The sequence below is a fragment of the Geotrypetes seraphini genome, chromosome 2, assembly GCF_902459505.1.
Source record: "Geotrypetes seraphini chromosome 2, aGeoSer1.1, whole genome shotgun sequence".
NCBI classification, from domain to species: domain Eukaryota; kingdom Metazoa; phylum Chordata; class Amphibia; order Gymnophiona; family Dermophiidae; genus Geotrypetes; species Geotrypetes seraphini.
The window spans coordinates 394,345,541-394,364,571 of record NC_047085.1 but is presented as its reverse complement, the minus strand read 5'-3'; the positions used below and the strand labels follow the sequence as shown (position 1 = coordinate 394,364,571).

Genomic DNA, 19,031 nt, shown 5'->3' with positions numbered 1-19,031 from the left:
CATGAGAGAGATTTGCACACAAAGGAAGCAAACTTACAAATTTATATAATGTGTTGTCATCATGGATATCCTGAAAACCTAACTGGTTGGGTTTGTTTCAAAGGCTGGATTGAGCATCCCTGGTTTAAGGTTATCTCAGTCTGATTCTTTGCTAATGCTGGTAATACATTGTTGTTTATTGAAAGCTTCTATATTGCTACTAATGACTGGGAAGTCAATTCATAGCGGTTTATATGAGTTGAAGAGGCATAATAGCAGTATGACAATTTTCTAATTTGGAAAATGAAATTAAACATTTGGAATCTAAATTAGTTGATAAATGGGAACAAAACACTTTACAGGCTCTTTTAAAAGCAAAGGGTAAATATAATGAATTATCTTCAAAATTAGTAAGGAAAGATTTATTTTCTCATCAAACCCTGTATTATGGAAATTCAAATAAGGCAGGAAGATTACTGGTAAATTATCTTAAAGCAAAGAAAAGAAGAACAAAAATTATAGCAATAAAGGATGATAAAGAAAATATACACACTCAGATAGGAATTATTTTAATCGATTTTTAAATTTTTATAAGGACCTGTATTCTTCCGAGTCTTATACTGATAAAACTCAAGATGGTTTAGAATTTTTAAAACTTATTGATGGTCCGAAAATTCCTGATCACATAAAAAAAAGTTTAGAAGAGCCTATATCATTAAAAAAATTAGAAACAGCATTGAAGTCTCTTAGAGTTGGATCCGCTCCAGGTGGGGATGGTTTTACAGTGGAGTTTTATAAAGCATTTCAAAATTCTCTTTTACCCCATTTATTAAATTTATATCAGTCTCAACTAAGTAAAGGTTTTATTGCAGGTACTATGGCAGAATCCTTGACTATTGTTTTGCCAAAGCCAAATAAAGATCCTACTTTGGTTTCAAATTACAGGTCTATTTCTTTAATTAATGTGGATGGGAAATTATTAGCTAAAGCATTGGCAATGCAGTTGGCTAAGGCTCTCCCTTTTATCATTGATGTGCATCAAACTGGATTTGTTGCAAACAGACATTCATCTAATAATACCAGATTGGCTTTTCACACATTAAATTTAACAAAAGACATGAATGATCCAGCTTTTATGATATCTTTGGATGCAGAGAAAGCCTTTGATAGAGTGGAATGGACATTCATATATCAGGCATTGGAGTGGTTTGCTATAGGTTTGGGATTTATACAAATGATGCAAACTTTGTATAGCTCCCCTATGGCAAGATTATATACTAACACTAATTTATCAGAATGTTTCAATTTGCATAGGGGAGTTAGATAGGGTTGTCCACTATCTCCTTTGCTCTTTGATATTGTTTTAGAACCCTTATTATTAGCTATTCAACAAGCAAAGGGGATACAGGGTATTCTCCGTAAAGAATGGGAATATAAAGTCTCTGCATATGCAGATGATATATTACTTCATTTGAGAAATCCAAGAACAACCATTCCATGTTTGTTGGAATTGATAGAAATATTTGGAAAATTCTCAGGATATAAGATAAATTGGAGTAAATCTGAGATTCTTCCACTTAATGTACATTGTACAAGGAGTTTGTTTGATACATTCTCATTTGTATGGAAGGAAGATGGACTAAAATATTTAGGTATTTGGATTAAAAACACACTTGAAGATACGGTGAAAGAGAATGAAAAATTTATATTAAAAAAGGTAACAGAAATGTGTGAGCAGTGGAATCCTTTGCATTTATCTTGAACTAGGCCAGTTACTGGGCAGACTTGCACTGTCTGTGTATGGCCGTTTGGTGGAGGATGGGCAGGGGAGGGCTTCAATGGCTGGGAGAGTGTAGATGGGCTGGAGTAAGTCTTAACAGAGATTTTGGCAGTTGGAACCCAAGCACAGTACCGGGTAAAGCTTTGGATTCTTGCCCAGAAATAGCTAAGAAGAAAAAATTAAAATTAAAAAATAAAATAAAATAAAAAAAAATTTAAATTTAAATTGAATCAGGTTGGGCAGACTGGATGGACCATTCGGGTCTTTATCTGCCGTCATCTACTATGTTACTATGGTGGGGGAGAGTTCAAACTGTTAAAATGATGATATTTCCTGTGGTTTGTTATCCAATGGGAATGATACCAGTTTTTTTTCAGGGGTCTTTTTATAAAAAATTGAATTCTATTCTTACAAAATTTGTTTGGCTAGGTAAAACTCCTAGAATCGCTCTAGTATCTTTACAAAAACCAATTAAGGAGGGTGGGGTAAATTTTCCAAATTTTTATAGGTACCATCAAGCCTATATTTTACGCCAAGGTATGTATTGTGTCCTCCCTGAGCTCATTGATTACACCCCGGATTGGTTATATTTGGAATGGCGACTCATATTTCCTTTACATCTTTGTCATGTTCTTAGTATCAAGATGCCTAGACTGTATAAAGATAACAGAATTTTAATGGACACATGGAAAACCTTACGATTTGTCAGCAATCTAACAAATATTCCTATTAGTAAATCATCAAATCAAACCATATGGCTAAACCCCAAGATTCAAATTGGCAGATTTAAAATCATCTGGAAGCATTGGATGATTGCAGGTATAAGGACTTTAAATGGTAAACTGCTTGATTTTTCACAGTTGCAGCATAAATATGGTCTTAATAAATCACAGTTTTAGGTGGTTGCAACTGAAGCAGGTCATTCAAGTAGGGTTCCCTGAATGGAAAAATCTGAATACGCAATATAGTCTGGAATTTCTATGCTTTCAGGCGGACTTTCTGGGTCACCAGGCCGCACAGTGGTATAAAATTATAAACGAATCTGTTAAAAAGAAACCCAAAAAAGGTCTTAGAGATATTTGGAGCATTGAGATTAAGCATCAAATTTCAGCATCTCAATGACCACAAATTTGGTCTTGGAGGATGAGATGTACAGTGTCTGCATCTATGAGACAAACTTGTTTTTTTCTTCTGCATAGAGCGTTTTGGACCCCTGTTAGACTACAAAAGTTAAATAGTTCAATGTCTAATAGATGTTGGCACTGTAATCTTGAAGTAGGGACTTTGGATCATCTTTTGTTTTATTGTCCCTTTATCTTAGCCTTTTTGAACTCAATTTGGGATCAAGTAAATTGTTTATTGGAAAAACATGTGGCATTATCTTATGATACAGTACTATTTGGTATGCCAATGAGGAAAAAGAGTCAAATATCATCAAATAACAATAAGCTTTTATTGATAATGACAGGAGTCTTCATTCAGCATATTACAAGTAATTGGAAAAATTACAGTAGACTCAATTATAATTTTTGGTGGAACTCATTATGTCACATATATAAAATGGAAAGAACAATAGCTATACAACAAGGGAACTATAAGAAATGTAATAAAATTTGGGAGCCATTAACTTCTTATTGTAATGAGTAAACGCCATTTTCTATTGAACTTTGCACCGTTTAATGCTTGGGGGGGAGGTATAATTTTTTATTATTCATATTGGGAAAATAATAGAGAATTGATGGATGGGGAAGGTGGTAATTTTATGTATTGTAAGACAATTTAGAAAGATTATCAAGTGATGTGTTTATTTGTAATGTTTTATTGATTGTACACTTGATGTAAGATTGATAATGAATAAAGATTAAAAAAAAAAAAAAAAAGCATAAAGCCCCCTTTCTTTCCAAATGTCTGTCTTTCTCTCTCTCTCTCCGTGCCCTCTTTCTTTCTTTCTCCATGCCCACCCTTTCTTTGTCTCTCTCTCCATGCCCCTTTCTGTCTGTGTCCCATCTTCCTTCTTTCTTTCTGTCTCCCTGTCCCCCCTTTCTCTCTTTATTTCTCCCTGCCCTCCCCCAAGCCGCCACCACTGGGGAACAGGCAGCCACCGCCGCAATCGGGGAACAGGCCAGCGCCGAGGTCTTAGCTCTCCCTGCTTATCTTTCCAAGTGCGGGGCCGACCAATTCTCACCACCCGACGTCAATTCTGCTATTTGAGAGGAAGTTCCAGGCCAGCCAGGCAGCGACTGACTGGCCCGGAACTTCCTCTCCGACGTTAGAATTGACGTCGGGTGGCGAGAATTGGTCTGCTCCGAGCTGGGGAAAATACACAGGGAGAGCTAAGACCTCGGCACTGGCCTGTTCCCCGATTGCGGCGGTGGCGGCCTGTTCCCCAATGGTGTAGGCTTGGGGGAGGGAAGTGAGAAGGGAAGGGAAGTAGATTGGGGACCCCTGCTTTAGTCGAGCCGCAAGCCATTTGCTGACATTCCTTCCAGAGAGAAGCAAGTCCAGTTACAACAGTCGCGGTCTGTACGCAATTGTCTTCTCCACAATTGGAAAACTTGTGAAGTGGAGAGGACAGACCACGGGCCGCAAAATAGTCCCTGGAGGGCCGCATGCGGCCTGTGGGCCACGAGTTTGAGACCGCTGGTCTAGAATGAGCTGTAGAGTGCGCGAGCAACACTAGCTGAACAACCTGAAGCACTAGATGATTATTGACCAATGTTTCTGACGTGGAATCCACTGTCTCTGAATGGAGCGATCCCCACAGTGAGCACTCCAGAACGACAGGTTAGCATACTGCTTTTTGCTTTTTTTTTTAAAAAAAAAAATCTTTATTCATTATCAATCTTACATCAAGTGTACAATCAATAAAACATTACAAATAAACACATCACTTGATAATCTTTCTAAATTGTCTTACAATACATAAAATTACCACCTTCCCCATCCATCAATCCTTTATTATTTTCCCAATATGAATAATAAAAAATTATACCTCCCCCCAAGCATTAAACGGTGCAAAGTTCAATAGAAAATGGCGTTTACTCATTACAATAAGAAGTTAATAGCTCCCAAATTTTATTACTTTTCTTATAGTTCCCTTGTTGTATAGCTATTGTATAGAGATTGCCTTGGAGAGCCGCCTCCTGAAACCACCAGCTCAAATTGCTGTGAGCTAGTTCTGTCCAGGGAGCGGCATCTGAAAGGGATAACTTTCTGCTCTGCAAAAATATGTACCTGAGCGTAAGGTCCCGCTCTTCCAATAACAGATTTCCAACCTCCTTCAGCTCAGAAAATTCATGGTGCGCTCGATTTATGATTCCTTCGAGCTCACTTCCCGAGCCTCCGCACTGGCTGTGGCCATGCGACGCCTAGCCTGGCTGAGGGTGTCTGACCTTGATGTGAACCACCAAGACCGCCTCGCCAACGCACCCTGCCTTGGGGATGAACTTTTTGGGGAGTCTCTAGACTCCACAACACAAAAGCTTTCGGCTCATGAGACCAGATGGGACACCCTCATTAAGCCTAAAAAGAAGACTCCACCTGCGCGACCATACAGGCCTCAGTCCTCTTATCAACGTCGATTCTCTGCCAGACCGCTGAATCCTCCTCAGCAGCAATCTCGCCGTCCTCGCCAACAACAGCACGCTCAGGCTCGCTCTCAGTCTCACCAGGCGACCAAGCCTCTCCCTCAGACTAAACCTCCTCAGCCCTTTTGACTCCTTTCTCCAGGGCATAGCCAGTCTCCAACCTTCGATGCCTCTTCCCCAACCCATCGGAGGCCGCCTCACCATCTTTCTCCAACGCTGGGAGGCCATCACATCAGACCTGTGGGTTCTCAACATCATCCGTCACGGATACTCACTAAGGTTCCAGACTCCTCCCTTAGACCATCCTCCCGTAGAGTCTGCTTCTCACTCCTCCCAAACTCCACTCCTCCTCAGGGAGGTCCAATCCCTTCTCCTCCTCAATGCCATCGAAGAAGTTCCGCCGGACCAAAGAGGTCAGGGATTTTACTCCCGCTACATCCTGGTACCCAAGAAAACGGGAGACCTTCGTCCTATCCTCGACCTCAGGAACCTCAACAAGTGTTTAGTCAAGGAAAAGTTCAGAATGCTCTCCCTTGCCACGCTTTATCCTCTTCTGTCTCAACACGACTGGCTATGTTCCCTGGACCTCAAGGAGGCCTACACTCACATTCCAATCCATCAGGCTTCACGTCGCTACCTCCGATTCCAGATAAAGAATCACCACTATCAGTACAAGGTGCTACCCTTTGGTCTCGCATCATCACTCAGGGTGTTCACCAAGTGCCTGATTGTGGTAGCGGCTTTTCTCAGGTCCCACAACCTACAGGTGTTCCCCTACTTGGATGATTGGCTGGTGAAAGCAACTACATCTCCACTTGTGCTGCAAGCCACTCATCAAACCATCTCTTTCCTCCATCTCTTGGGGTTCGAGATCAACTACCCCAAGTCGCATCTGCTTCCCACGCAGCGCCTTCAGTTCATCGGAGCAGTTCTCGATACCAATCTGATGAGGGCGTTCCTTCCTGCCGACCGGCACCGTACCTTGCTTCACCTCTGTCGGCAGGTGCTCCTCCATCCATCCATTCCTGCTCGTCAAATGATGGTCCTTCTGGGCCACATGGCCTCGACAGTCCATGTGATTCCTCTGGCGCGACTCCACCTCAGGATACCTCAATGGACCCTGGCCAACCAATGGTCACAGACCACGGATCCTCTTTCTCATCCCATCTCTGTGACATCGTCTCTTCAGCAATCTCTTCAATGGTGGTTGAACTCCTCAAATCTTTCCAGGGGTCTCCTCTTTCATCTACCCCCTCATTCCATGATCATAACTACAGATGCCTCCCCCTATGCATGGGGAGCTCAAATAGGAGACCTACGCACCCAGGGACTCTGGACCCCTCAGGAGCGTCAACATCACATCAATTTCCTGGAGCTCAGAGCCATGTTTTATGCTCTCAAAGCCTTCCAGCACCTTCTCTACCCTCAGGTTCTTCTCCTGTGCACAGACAACCAAGTCGCCATGTACTACATAATCAAGCAGGGCGGCACCGGATCTCGCCTCCTTTGTCAGGAGGCCCTCCGTATCTGGACATGGGCCACGGCCCACAATCTTTACCTCAAGGCTGTCTATATCCAGGGCGAACAGAACTCCCTGGCCGACCATCTCAGCCGCATCCTTCAACCTCATGAGTGGACTCTGGACCCTCCCACACTCCACTCCATATTTGCTCGCTGGGGCACCCCGCAGGTGGACCTCTTTGCAGCTCCTCACAACCATCAGCTGCCCCAGTTCTGTTCCAGACTCTTCTCTCCGCATCGTCTGGCCCCGGATGCATTCCTGCTCGACTGGACGGATCGGTTCCTCTATGCCTTTCCTCCACTGCCTCTGATGTTGCGGACCTTGTTCAAACTCCGCAAGGACAGGGCCACCATGATTCTCATCGCTCCCCGGTGGCCCCGACAGCACTGGTTCTCCCTCCTGCTTCAGCTCAGCTCCAGGGAGCCCATTCCTCTTCCTGTGTTTCCTACTCTACTTACGCAGCGGCATCAGTCTCTACTGCATCCCAATCTGTCTTCACTCCACCTGACGGCTTGGTTTCTCTCGGGCTGACCTCTCCAGAGAATCTGTCCCAGCCTGTCCGTCGCATTTTGGATGCCTCCAGGAAACCCGCCACGCTCCAATGTTACCATCAGAAGTGGACCCGGTTCTCCTCTTGGTGTCTCCTGCATCATCACAATCCCACCTCTTTGGCGGTGGAAACCATACTGGACTATTTGCTCTCTCTGTCCAATGCTGGCCTCAAGTCTACCTCAATCAGAGTCCACCTCAGTGCCATCACTGCCTTTCATGAGCCTATCCTCGGAAAACCTCTCACGGCTCATCCTCTGGTTTCCCGGTTCATGAGAGGCCTCTTCAATATCAAACCACCTCTACAGCCTCCTCCTGTCGTCTGGGACCTCAATGTGGTTTTATCAGCCCTCATGAAACCTCCTTTTGAGCCTCTTGCTACTACTTCGCTCAAACTTCTCACTTGGAAGGTGCTTTTCCTCATTGCCATCACCTCTGCCAGGAGGGTCAGTGAGCTGCATGCACTGGTCGCCGATCCACCGTTCACTGTTTTTCACCATGACAAGGTGGTTCTGCGTACCCATCCTAAATTCCTCCCCAAGGTGGTTTCAGCCTTTCACCTCAACCAGTCCATTGTGCTGCCTGTCTTCTTCCCAAAACCCCATTCTCATCCTGGGGAACAGGCGTTACACACGCTGGATTGTAAGCGTGCCCTTGCATACTACCTTGACCGTACTAGGGCTCACCGCTCCTCTCCTCAGCTTTTTCTGACCTTCGATCCTAACCGTCTGGGTCGTCCTGTCTCTAAACGAACGCTGTCCAATTGGCTTGCAGCCTGTATTGCGTTCTGTTATGCTCGGGCCGGCCTCTCACTGGAAGGTGTTGTCACGGCCCACAGGGCTGCTATGGCTGCTTCTGTGGCTTTCCTCCGTTCCACGCCTATAGAGGAAATCTGCAAGGCGGCCACTTGGTCTTCAGTTCACACATTCACTACTCACTACTGTCTGGATACCTTCTCCAGACGGGATGGGCACTTCGGCCAATCTGTGTTACAAAATTTATTTTCCTAATGGCCAACCATCCCCCCTCCCTCTCTGTTAGCTTGGAGGTCACCCATACGTTAAGAATATGCTGCCTGCTTGTCCTGGGATAAAGCACAGTTACTTACCGTAACAGGTGTTATCCAGGGATAGCAGGCAGATATTCTTACGTCCCACCCTCCTCCCCGGGTTGGCTTCTTAGCTGGCTTATCTTAACTGGAGACCACGCACTCCTCCGTCGGGCGGGAAGGCACTCGCGCATGCGCGGTGGGGACAACTAGAACTTTCTACTTAAGAAATGTCCGTACCGGGGCTCCGTCGGTGACGTCACCCATACGTTAAGAATATCTGCCTGCTGTCCCTGGGTAACACCTGTTACGGTAAGTAACTGTGCTTTTTGTGCTTCGGGGCACGCAGGTGTTCTAGTTAGCCTACTGCTCATCCAGATGTGACCAGGTTTCTAAGAGGGGCACTTCATTTGTGGCCTCCCTTGCATCTTCCTTTCTCTTTGTGGAATCTTGACATAATCCTCCAGGGTCTTGTGGAAGCCCCATTTGATCCACTACAAGATGGTACTCTTTTCAATCTGATGATCGAGCCTGTCTTTCTGGTTGTTTTTGTCTTGGATTCACCGGGGGTAGGTCCTGCCAATCGAATCTCATCAGCTTCTTTGACTGGGTGACAAGGAAGCTAGACATGGGAGAGTCTATGGACATCGTGTACCTGGATTTCAGTAAAGCATTTGATAGCGTCCCACACCGTAGGCTGTTGAGCAAAATGAAATCGATGGGGTTAGGAGAAACACTAACTACTTGGGTCAATGATTGGCTAAGTGGAAGACTACAAAGGGTAATGGTAAACGGTACCCTCTCTAAAACATTGGAGGTGACCAGCGGAGTACCGCAGGGTTCAGTCCTGGGCCCACTCCTTTTCAACATATTCATAGGGGATCTGACTCAGGGGCTTCATGGTAAAATAACATTATTCGCCAACGACGCTAAACTATGCAATATAGTAAGGGAATGTACTTTACAGGACAGTATGGCACAGGACCTGCTTACATTGGAAAGATGGTCCTCGACCTGGTAGTTGGGCTTTAACGCTGGGAAATGTAAGGTTATGCACCTCGGTAGCGGTAATCCATGCAGAAATTACACCTTGAATGGAGAAACTTTAACTTGTACTTCGGCGGAACGAGAACTAGGAGTAATCATCAGTGCAGACATGAAAACTGCCAATCAAGTGGAGAAGGCTTCATCTAAAGCAAGGCAGATGATGGGATGTATCAGTAGAAGCTTTGTCAGCAAGAAGCCTGAAGTCATAATGCCATTGTACAGAACCATGGTGAGACCTCATCTGGAATACTGTGTACAATTCTGGAGGCCACATTACCATAAAGATGTGCTTAGAATCGAATCGGTTCAACGGATGGCCACCAGGAGGATCTCGGGGCTAAAAGGTCTCTCGTACGAGGAGAGACTAAACAAACTACAGCTCTACACTCTAGAAGAACGTAGGGAGAGAGGAGACATGATTGAGACATTTAAATACATCACGAGACGTATCGAGGTGGAAGATGATATCTTCTTTCTCAGGGGACCCTCTGCCACTAGAGGGCATGCGCTCAAACTCAGAGGCGGGAAATTTCATAGCGACATCAGGAAGTATTTCTTCACAGAAAGAGTGGTTGACCGTTGGAATGAGCTTCCAGCGCAGGTGATCGAGGCCAGCAGCGTGCTGGACTTTAAGAATAAATGGGATACCTATGTGGGATCCCTACGAGGGTCGAACTGGAATATCGGTCACTAGGTATAGACTTAAGAGGATGGGTCAGTAGGGTGGGCAGACTTGATGGGCTATAGCCCTTTTCTGCCGTTATCTTCTATGTTTCTATGGTACTGCATATTTTGGTGCTTCAAGGGAACCCTTTCTCCATATCATGGATGCCGGAGTTCTCCGTGCTGAACTTTCCTTTCTACTGAAGGTAGTTTTTGCTTTCCACGTCCACCAGGAGGTTTGTTTGCCTGTGTTTCATTCCACAGGCTTAGGATCTACAGGATCAGATCTTAAGCTAGTTTGGTGTCAAGAGAATCTTACTTCCCTATTTGGAGAGGGCTAATGATTTTTGGTTGTCTGATCACCTCTTTGTTTTGCCTAATCCTCCTTGGTGTGGGGATGGCATCGTTAAGACCTCGATTGCCTGATGGATTCATATGGCTGGTTTCCCTTAAGGCCCACTCAACTAGAAGGTGTTGCTGCTTCCATGGATGGAGTCTCGCATTATTCATCCAGATGAAATTTGCAGGGCAGCTACTTGGTCCTCTCTTCCTACCTTTACTCGGTTTTACTGGGTGGATGTGGCATCTCGTTCTAATGTTGTTTTTGGTACCTTGGTGTTGCGGGCAGGCTCTTCTGTCCCTCCCTAGATGCTGCCATTGCTTTGGTACATCACCTAGCATACTGAATCCGAAAGGGACGTAACAGAATGGAAGATTAGGTTTTCACCTTCGATAATCTTCTTTCTGTTAGTCCCTGAGGATTCAGTATGGCATGCCCTTTCAGTTGTTCTGCATCGCCTGCATTCTTTGGCTTTGGTTAATCTCCTTACAGGCTTGAGGATCTTCCAGCCAGTAGATTGGTCCTGTGGGGGGAGTTTGATCTTCTGTGAGTATGCATATTACCGAAGGCTGCTTCATGTGGGACTCGTTGCACACAGTAGGTTAGTTCTATATTCTTCAATGTTTTTCTAGGTTGCCGTTTGCCTGTTTATTACTTGTTTTCATGTTTTGCAGAGCAGACCATAACAGAAATTGTTTGTTGCTGGGGAGCTTCCCCAATATCCCCTTCCTGGTCATGGATTTGTTCAGGTATGTTTCTTGGCTTTGGGACTGAACTACAGAGGGCACTAACTCTAAGGTGGGAGGAGCATGTGCTCAGAAAATTGTTTGGATTTCTGCAACTTCCAGATTGCGGGAAGGGATTGAACAAGAGAATGACATGGGGAAAAAATTTGTTCCCATCACTGCTCCACGACCACCGACCATATCTCCGCCCCGTCCCCACAACCACTGTCCCTGCCCCATCCCTGCGACTACTATCCCCGCAGCATCCATACAAGACTCAGTACTGCAATATTTAGCTTATTCCTTCCTTATAAATAAAAGTTCTGGCTGCTGAACTAGACAAAGAGATGTTCAGCTGGCATAGCTTTGTTTATAAATTTTTATCAACACAACTAATATACTACTTTATCCTAAAGCAAAAACAAAAAGGAAATACCTCGGTTTACGAGTGTTTTGCAAGATGAGCAAAACATTTGCAAAATCGGCGCCTCGGAAACTGAGCGTGCCTCGATTTACGAGCGCCCCACCGTGATCCAGCACCCCCCCCCCCCCCGCCGCGACCTGAAGTCTCCCAGACCCACCTGAACCCGCTTCTTATTTTCATCTCGGCCTTGGCACCGGCATGTCCTGTGCGTTGGTGCCGGAGCCCGAAGATCGGCCTCCTCTTCTGTGCTGGGCCTTGTGCATCTGCCCATGCTCAAGGCCTGCGAGTTCACGTTCTCTCCGAGATCTCCCCAGACACAAAAATGCTTTTCAAACTAGTAAAGAACCTCAATGACACCAAACCTCTCCTAGCCACTCAAGGAAACCACCCACCTGTTTGGGATGTTCTCGAGGCTTCCAGAAAGCCAGTGTTATTCTCAGAAGTGTGAGGAGATATTAGAAGATTGGTTGCCTGTTATGGCATTTCACCTCTGCTTGTGAAGACTTTGAAAATGCTCTCTGTCCTCTTGGTTTGAGACTTTTTTGATTATCTAACTTATTATACTGTTTACTGACAGCACGTTTGCACTTGCACCTGCACTTTGTGATATGGAGGTTAGATTTGAACTCTAATCTGTTTGGGATGTTGGTTTTTTGATTTTTTTCCTTTCTGGATGGCCCACAATCATCTTGCTTGTTTTATTATTCATGGACATTGTTCCTGGAAGACTTCGAATTTTCAAGCTAAGTGATTTATGAACTTTTGAACACAGCTACTTATGATTTTTGTATGATTTTTTGTGTGGCCTTTTCCAGCCTGGTTTGATAGTTCTTGTTATATGTTATATGTTGTTGTCTGGTTTGTTTGTAGTGTTTGTATGGTGTTTTGTGTATGCTATTCTATTAAAATTTTGTGATATTTTTGCAAATTTTAAATTAATAAATATGTACAATATTTCTAATTTTGTAAGTTGAGTACATTGCTCTGATATTATAGTATTTTTCTGTGGTATATACCCTTTAGGGATTTCTTTTTCTTATCTTTGAGATGTACTTTTGAATCCCGTTGTTTATTGGTTGTAGCTCTCTGTTTTATTTTTTATTCTCAGAAGTGGACCAGATTTTCCTCTTGATGTTGAGCACTGCGCCTGGAGCCGCATTCTGCTTCCTTGTCTTCCGTGCTGGACTATCTGTTGCACTTGGTCTGGTCTCTAATCGACTTCTATTCGAGTCCACCTCAGTACCATTGCTGCTTTTCACCAGCCGCTTGAGGGAAACTGCTCTCTGTTCATCCGATGGTTTCCTGGTTTATGAAGGGCCTTTTCAATGTTCATGCTCCTCTCAAACCTCCTCTGGTGGTTTGGGATCTGAATATTGTCCTTGCTCAGTTGATGAAGCATCCCTTTGAACCTATCGATCGGGCTCATCTGAAGTATCTCACTTGGAAAGTGGTGTTTCTTATTGCTCTCACGTCTGCCGCAGGATAAGTGAGCTGCAGGCTTTGGTGGCGGATCCTCCTTTCACCGTTTTTCATCATGATAATGTGGTTCTCCGCACCCATCCTAAATTCTTGCCTAAAGTGGTCTTGGATTTTCACCTCAAAGAATTAATTGTTCTTCCTGTGTTTTTCCTAAGCCCCATTCTCATCCTGGAGAAGTGGCGCTCCATACTCTTTACTGTAAGAGGGCGTTGGCTTTCTACTTGCAACGCACTCGGGCTCATCGGATTGCTCCCCAACTCTTCATTTCTTTCGATCCGAATCGCTGTGTCTAAGCGCATCTTATCCAACTGGTTGGCTGCATGTATCTCTTTTTGCTACGCTCATGCCGGTCTCCCTCTGCAGGGTCGGGTCACGGGGCACAAAGTCAGAGCGATGGCGGATTCTGTTGCTTTCCTCAGGTCCACTCCTATCGAGGAGATCTGCAAGGCCACCACCTGGTCCTCGGTTCATACCTTCACCTCTCACTACTGTCTGGATACCTTTTCCAGACGAGATGGCCAGTTTGGCAAGTCTCTTTACATAATTTGTTCTCCTAAATTGCCAACTGTCCCTCCATCCCTTTTTTGGTTAGCTTGGAAGTCACCCACATGTAGAGAATATACTGCTTGCTTGTCCTGGAATAAAGCACAGTTACTTACCGTAACAGGTGTTATCCAGGGACAGCAGACAGATATTCTCGCAACCCACCCACCTCCCCGGGTTGTCTTCTTTGCTAGCTATCTGAACTGAGGCCATGCTGTGGAGACGCGCGCCCTGACTCGGGCGGGAAGGCACATGCACATATGCGGTACACTTGCAAGCTTGAAGATCTTCAAGCAAGTTTGCTTGCAAGAGTGTCCGATCGGGGCTCCATAGATGATGTCCACCACATGTAGAGAATATGTGCCTGCTGTCCCTGAATAAACACCTGTTACAGTAAGTAACTGTGCTTTCAGTTGTGTCCGATATAAATTTAATAAATGAGGTAATAAGGAATTTTGAAATGATTTATAGAACTCTACAGTATATCCATCATCACCTGAAGTGGATCCAACTCTTAAGGGATTTTAAAGTTATTTGTATTTATTTCAAAGATATAGGCATATCAAGGTATTTTTTAATATGCTCAGGGATTTTTGGACCTTTTAATTAATTTAAAAAAATCTAACCCATCAAGTTCTTTATTTGAATAGAGCTCGGAAGAATACAAAGCTTTATAATATGTTAAAAGTTGCTTTAAAATATTTCCAAGTTGAGATTGAGTTACCCCATTCTCGTCCTTAATAGCCACAATCTTTATTTTCCTTTATTTTGCTTTGAGATAGTTAGCCAATACTCTTCCCATAATACAAAGCTGTCTACATAAACAACTCCTTTCTAGCCAATTTAGATGAAATCACATAATTATATTTAGCTTCAATAGGGCATGTAGAGTACTTTGTTCCCATTTCACAACCAACTGTGACTCTAAGCTCTTAATAACTTGTTCCAGATTAGAGAATTCCATCTTTAGTTTTTCCTAATATGAGCTGAATATGAAATTATTTGCCCTCTCATGGTAGCTTTAAAAGCATCCCATAACATTTCTAATGAGATTTCCTCTGAAGTATGTAGTTGAAAATATTCATTCATTTTTATTTGAAATTCCTCTAAAAGTTTTTCATCAGCTAGCAATGCATTATCAAACCTCCAAACTGGTCTATAATTTTCTTGATCATCAAGTTTAAATTCAATCCACACTCAACCATGATCAGAAAAAATGATTGGATCAATAATGGCTTTCCTAACCTGTTGTACAAATGTATCAGATACAAATATATAATCTACTAGTCGTTAAGCCCGTTACATTAACGGGTGCTAGAATTTATGTCTGTCTGTATTTTTCTTTCTGTCTCTTTCCTCCCTCCATTTCCCTGTGTAGCGCTGTCTCTGCTTTCTTCCTCAGTCTGCACTCTCAAGCTGTAACATTACTGCTTAGCTTTTTCTCCCTGCAAGCATCTCTGCTCTCTTTCTCATCCCCAGTCTCTTTGCTATTTTTCTCTTCTTGCAGGGGTCTCTGCTCTCCTTTCTCTATATGTTCCTGATTCCTGCAAACTTCTGTTTTCTCTGTATGCTCTTGATCCTGTTTCCCTGTAGGTGTCTTTTCCCTTTTTTTTTTTTTTTTATTCCTTCTTCATGTATGGTTGATTTATTAAAAGTTTTTTTATTTTTCCTATTTGTTGCATGCCTGTCTCCTTGGCCGCTGTATGTTTCTAATTTTTTGCTTTGTGTGTTTGTTTGTGTTTTTTTGCTGATTGTCTACTTGGTCGCTGTCAGTCTGTCTGACTCATTGGCTGCTGTATGTCTGTATGCCTTTTTTTCAGTCTGACTCCTTGGCCACTGTATGTCTGGAAGGTTTTTTTTCCTGAATTTATCCTTGGGCATTGTAATTTTTATTTTTTTCTGTTTGTCTCCTTGGCTGCTTGTATTTTTTTGCTGTCTCTCTGTCTGTCTACTTGGACGCTGTATGTAAGTATGTCTGTCTCCTTGGCTGCTGTATGTCTGTTTGTCATTTTTTTTCCTGTGTCTCTCTCTCCTTGTCCTCTGTGTTTTGTTATTTTTTCAATCTGTGTCTTTAGCCCCCTGTCCTTCTGTGACTGTCTGTGTGTCTCTCTCTACTTGTGCACTGTTGTTTGTTTGTTTTTTTCAATCTCTCTTTAGCTCCTGATCCCCTCTCACTGACCCTTGCGCGACTGCATGTAATTCCGGTTAGGTTTCCATGGCAACCCTGCTCGCGGGTCTGAGTGTAGGGCCGTTTTGTCGGGTCTGGCGGCGCCGGGTTGGGAAGAGTCCTGGCTCCTTTTTTGGTTTCGGCCCGTGCAGAGGGGCTCAACAGCGCACAACCACCTTTCCTTCCCTCCCTCCATCAGGTGCAGTGCAGCTCCACCAATGTTAAAAGCAGCCGCGTCGAAATCGGAGCCCTGCCACTGCCGTAGCACTTTCCCCTCTGCCTTGGTCCCGCCCCTTCTCTGACATATGGGACCGCGGCAGAGGGAACGTGTTACGGTGACGGCAGGGCTCCAATTTCAAAGCAGCTGCTTTTAACATAGGCAGAGCTGAACTGTACCTGATGGAGGAAGGGAAGGAACGGTGGGGCAAATTTGGTCAACGGCAGGAATTGTTTGGCGGACCAAATACTGTGAAACCGTGAGGAAGGCCGCCGCAGCCTCGCAGCTAGGTAGGGGGACAACAATGGCGCTTATGCTCAAGCCCCCGCCGCAGCTCCTCTCTCGATCCTGGTGCGGTTCGAGAGAGGATTCGTGGTGGCGGCTTGAGCATAAGCGCAATTGTTGTCCAAGTTGCTGAGTTTGGTGACGTAAACCCGCGCATGCGCACTAAAAAAAACGCGACGGATCAGGGAACACGTTTTTTTTTAGTGCGCATGCGCGTCCTACCATTTTATTATATTAGATACGTGAAAATAATTTATGAACATGGGAATAAAAGGAAAATTCCCGAGCATTAAAATGAAGAAGCCTCCAAATATCCTTCAACCCACAAGATTGAGCCAAGTTATCCAAACCTAATGATTTTAACATCCTACTAGGATTTTTTATCCAGCAATGGATCCATTACTGCATTAAAGTCCCCTACCACCACTAAATCAGAATGTCTGTCCCTAACCAGAAGTTCCAAATGTAATCTTATCACCACTAGTAGTATCCAATATCTCACTGTGAGGAGACCTCAGCCCCACCACTCCACCGCTGTAGATCATTCAAAAGCGGGAAGAATCATGTGGTGCCTTTCATCATTGGTCTCAACATGTAAATATAGCTTTGTTGTTTAGGTCATTTATAGAGTATAAATAGTATGAAATTGTATAAAAAAATATACTTATATTGAATGGGAGTTCTAAGGCTGAGCTAAGTGCTTTATATTAATATTTATCAATACAAGTATATTTTGTTATACTATTTCATACTATTTATACTCTATAAATGACCTAAACAAGCAAAGATCCAACGATTGGAGACCAATTCTGAACCTCAAAGTAGTCAAAGTAGCCCTGAAAGTCCCTCAATACCGCATAGAGACGGTACGCTCAGTGATCGCATTGGTGGTACTGAGGAAGTTTCTAACCTCCCTGGATATGACTGAGGCAGATCTCCACATTCCCATTTTTCCAGACCACCGGAAGTACCCGTTTTTCCATATTCTGGGGTGACTTTTCCAGTTTGCGGAACTGCCCTTTGGGTTGGCGACAGCACCCCCGTCCTTCACCACAGTGATGGTGGAGATGATGGTCCATTTGCACTTCATGGGTGTCCTTTTTGCCCATATCTGAATGACTGGTTGATCAGAGTGCCCTCTCTGTCTGAAGGGCGTCAGACTTTCCATCAGGTGGTACCATTGCTGCAACTTCCATGTTGAGTGATAAATTTTAGAAAGTCACCTGGAGCCCACCCAGGATTTGGAGTATCTGGGAGTTCTGTTTCACACGGTTCCCATGTCCCATCAGGAGAGGCTACAGCAGGTTATCAGTGACCTTCTGGCCACTCCAATCCCAACGGCTTGGCAGTATCTCCAGGTTCTGGGGACCATGGTGGCATCGATCAATGTGGTTCTTTGGGCCAGAGCCCGCCTGCATCCGTTGTAGAATGCCCTGCTTTCACGCTGGCATCCTCAACAGGACCCGTTACATGCACCCCTGCCCTGGAAGACGGTGGCGTGCAATAGTCTAGTGTGGTGGTTGCGTCCTCTCTTATTGTCCCAGGGTCTTCCACTCTGGGTCTCAGACTGGGTGATCTTGTTGACAGATGCAAGTCTCAAAGGATGGAGAGCAATATGCATGTCTGTCCCTGTTCAGGACTGGTGGGCACCCTCAGAACGCAAGTGATTGATCAATTGTTTGGAACTGGGGTCGATTCAGCTGGTCCTTCTCCTCTTCGAGAGTGGTCTACGTCATCGAGCTGTCCATGTGTTCTTGGACAGTGCCACGGTGGTGGCTTACGTCCATCGTCAGGTGGGCATGAAGAGTCCCTCTCTGAGAGTGGAGGCTCAGCTGCTCTTTTAGTGGGCAGAGAAATGCCTTATGGCACTGTCTGTGGCACATGTGGCAGGAGTAGACAACGTCCAAGCAGACTTTCTCAGTCGTCAGACACTGGACCCTGGAGAGTGGTCTCTCTCTCGAAGAGCATTCATTTGCATAGTGGATCATTGGGGTGTTTCACTTTCAACCTCATGGCGACGGCGGCCAACAAGAAAGCTGATCGTTTCTTCAGTTGTCGGTGAGAGGCTGGAATCGAAGGCCTGGATGCTCTGGTTCAGCCTTTCTATTTTTTTCGCAAATCTATAAAAACTGTTTTGTTTTTTAATCACCTTAGAAATCTTTCCTAGCTTTGTTTTTTCTCACTCCCTGGCTTTTTCCTTTCATATTGATTTTCTTACTTTAAATATTGTTAACCGAATCAAGCTCCTTGTTTCGAGATGATCCGGTATACAAAGCTAAGTTCTTAGTTTAGTTTAGTTTTAGTTTGGCCCCAGAAGGGTCTTCTTTATGTCTTCCCTCCATGGCCCGTGATAGGGTGACTGAGGTGCACAGCGGCCAACGAGGGGTCTGGTCTTATCCTCTATAGATTTTTCCTGGCTGCTTTCAGATTGACTGGTGAGCATGCTCAGAGAGGAGGTATGTAAGGGAGGGGGAAAAAACCTCTGAAGTTTTGAGGCTTCCTACAGACCCTGGCGGGTGGAGGGAAATAACCCACTGGTCCAGAAATAAAGTGTGGATTTACAATAAAGAAGATTAGCAGAGGTAATCGATTGTTAAAAACCAAATACTGATAGAGAATAAATTGTCACACTAAAACTTGAGTGCACTCTTTGAAAACCTTAATTCTTTTAAATGG

The 19,031-nt window shown here is 44.3% G+C and overlaps 1 protein-coding gene across 9 annotated transcripts in view; it reads left to right on the top strand.

The window, feature by feature from the left end:
* STK31 (serine/threonine kinase 31) overlaps positions 1-19,031 on the top strand; it is a 620,303-nt gene that overhangs the window by 263,940 nt on the left and 337,332 nt on the right. The gene's annotated exons all lie outside the window — the stretch shown is intronic.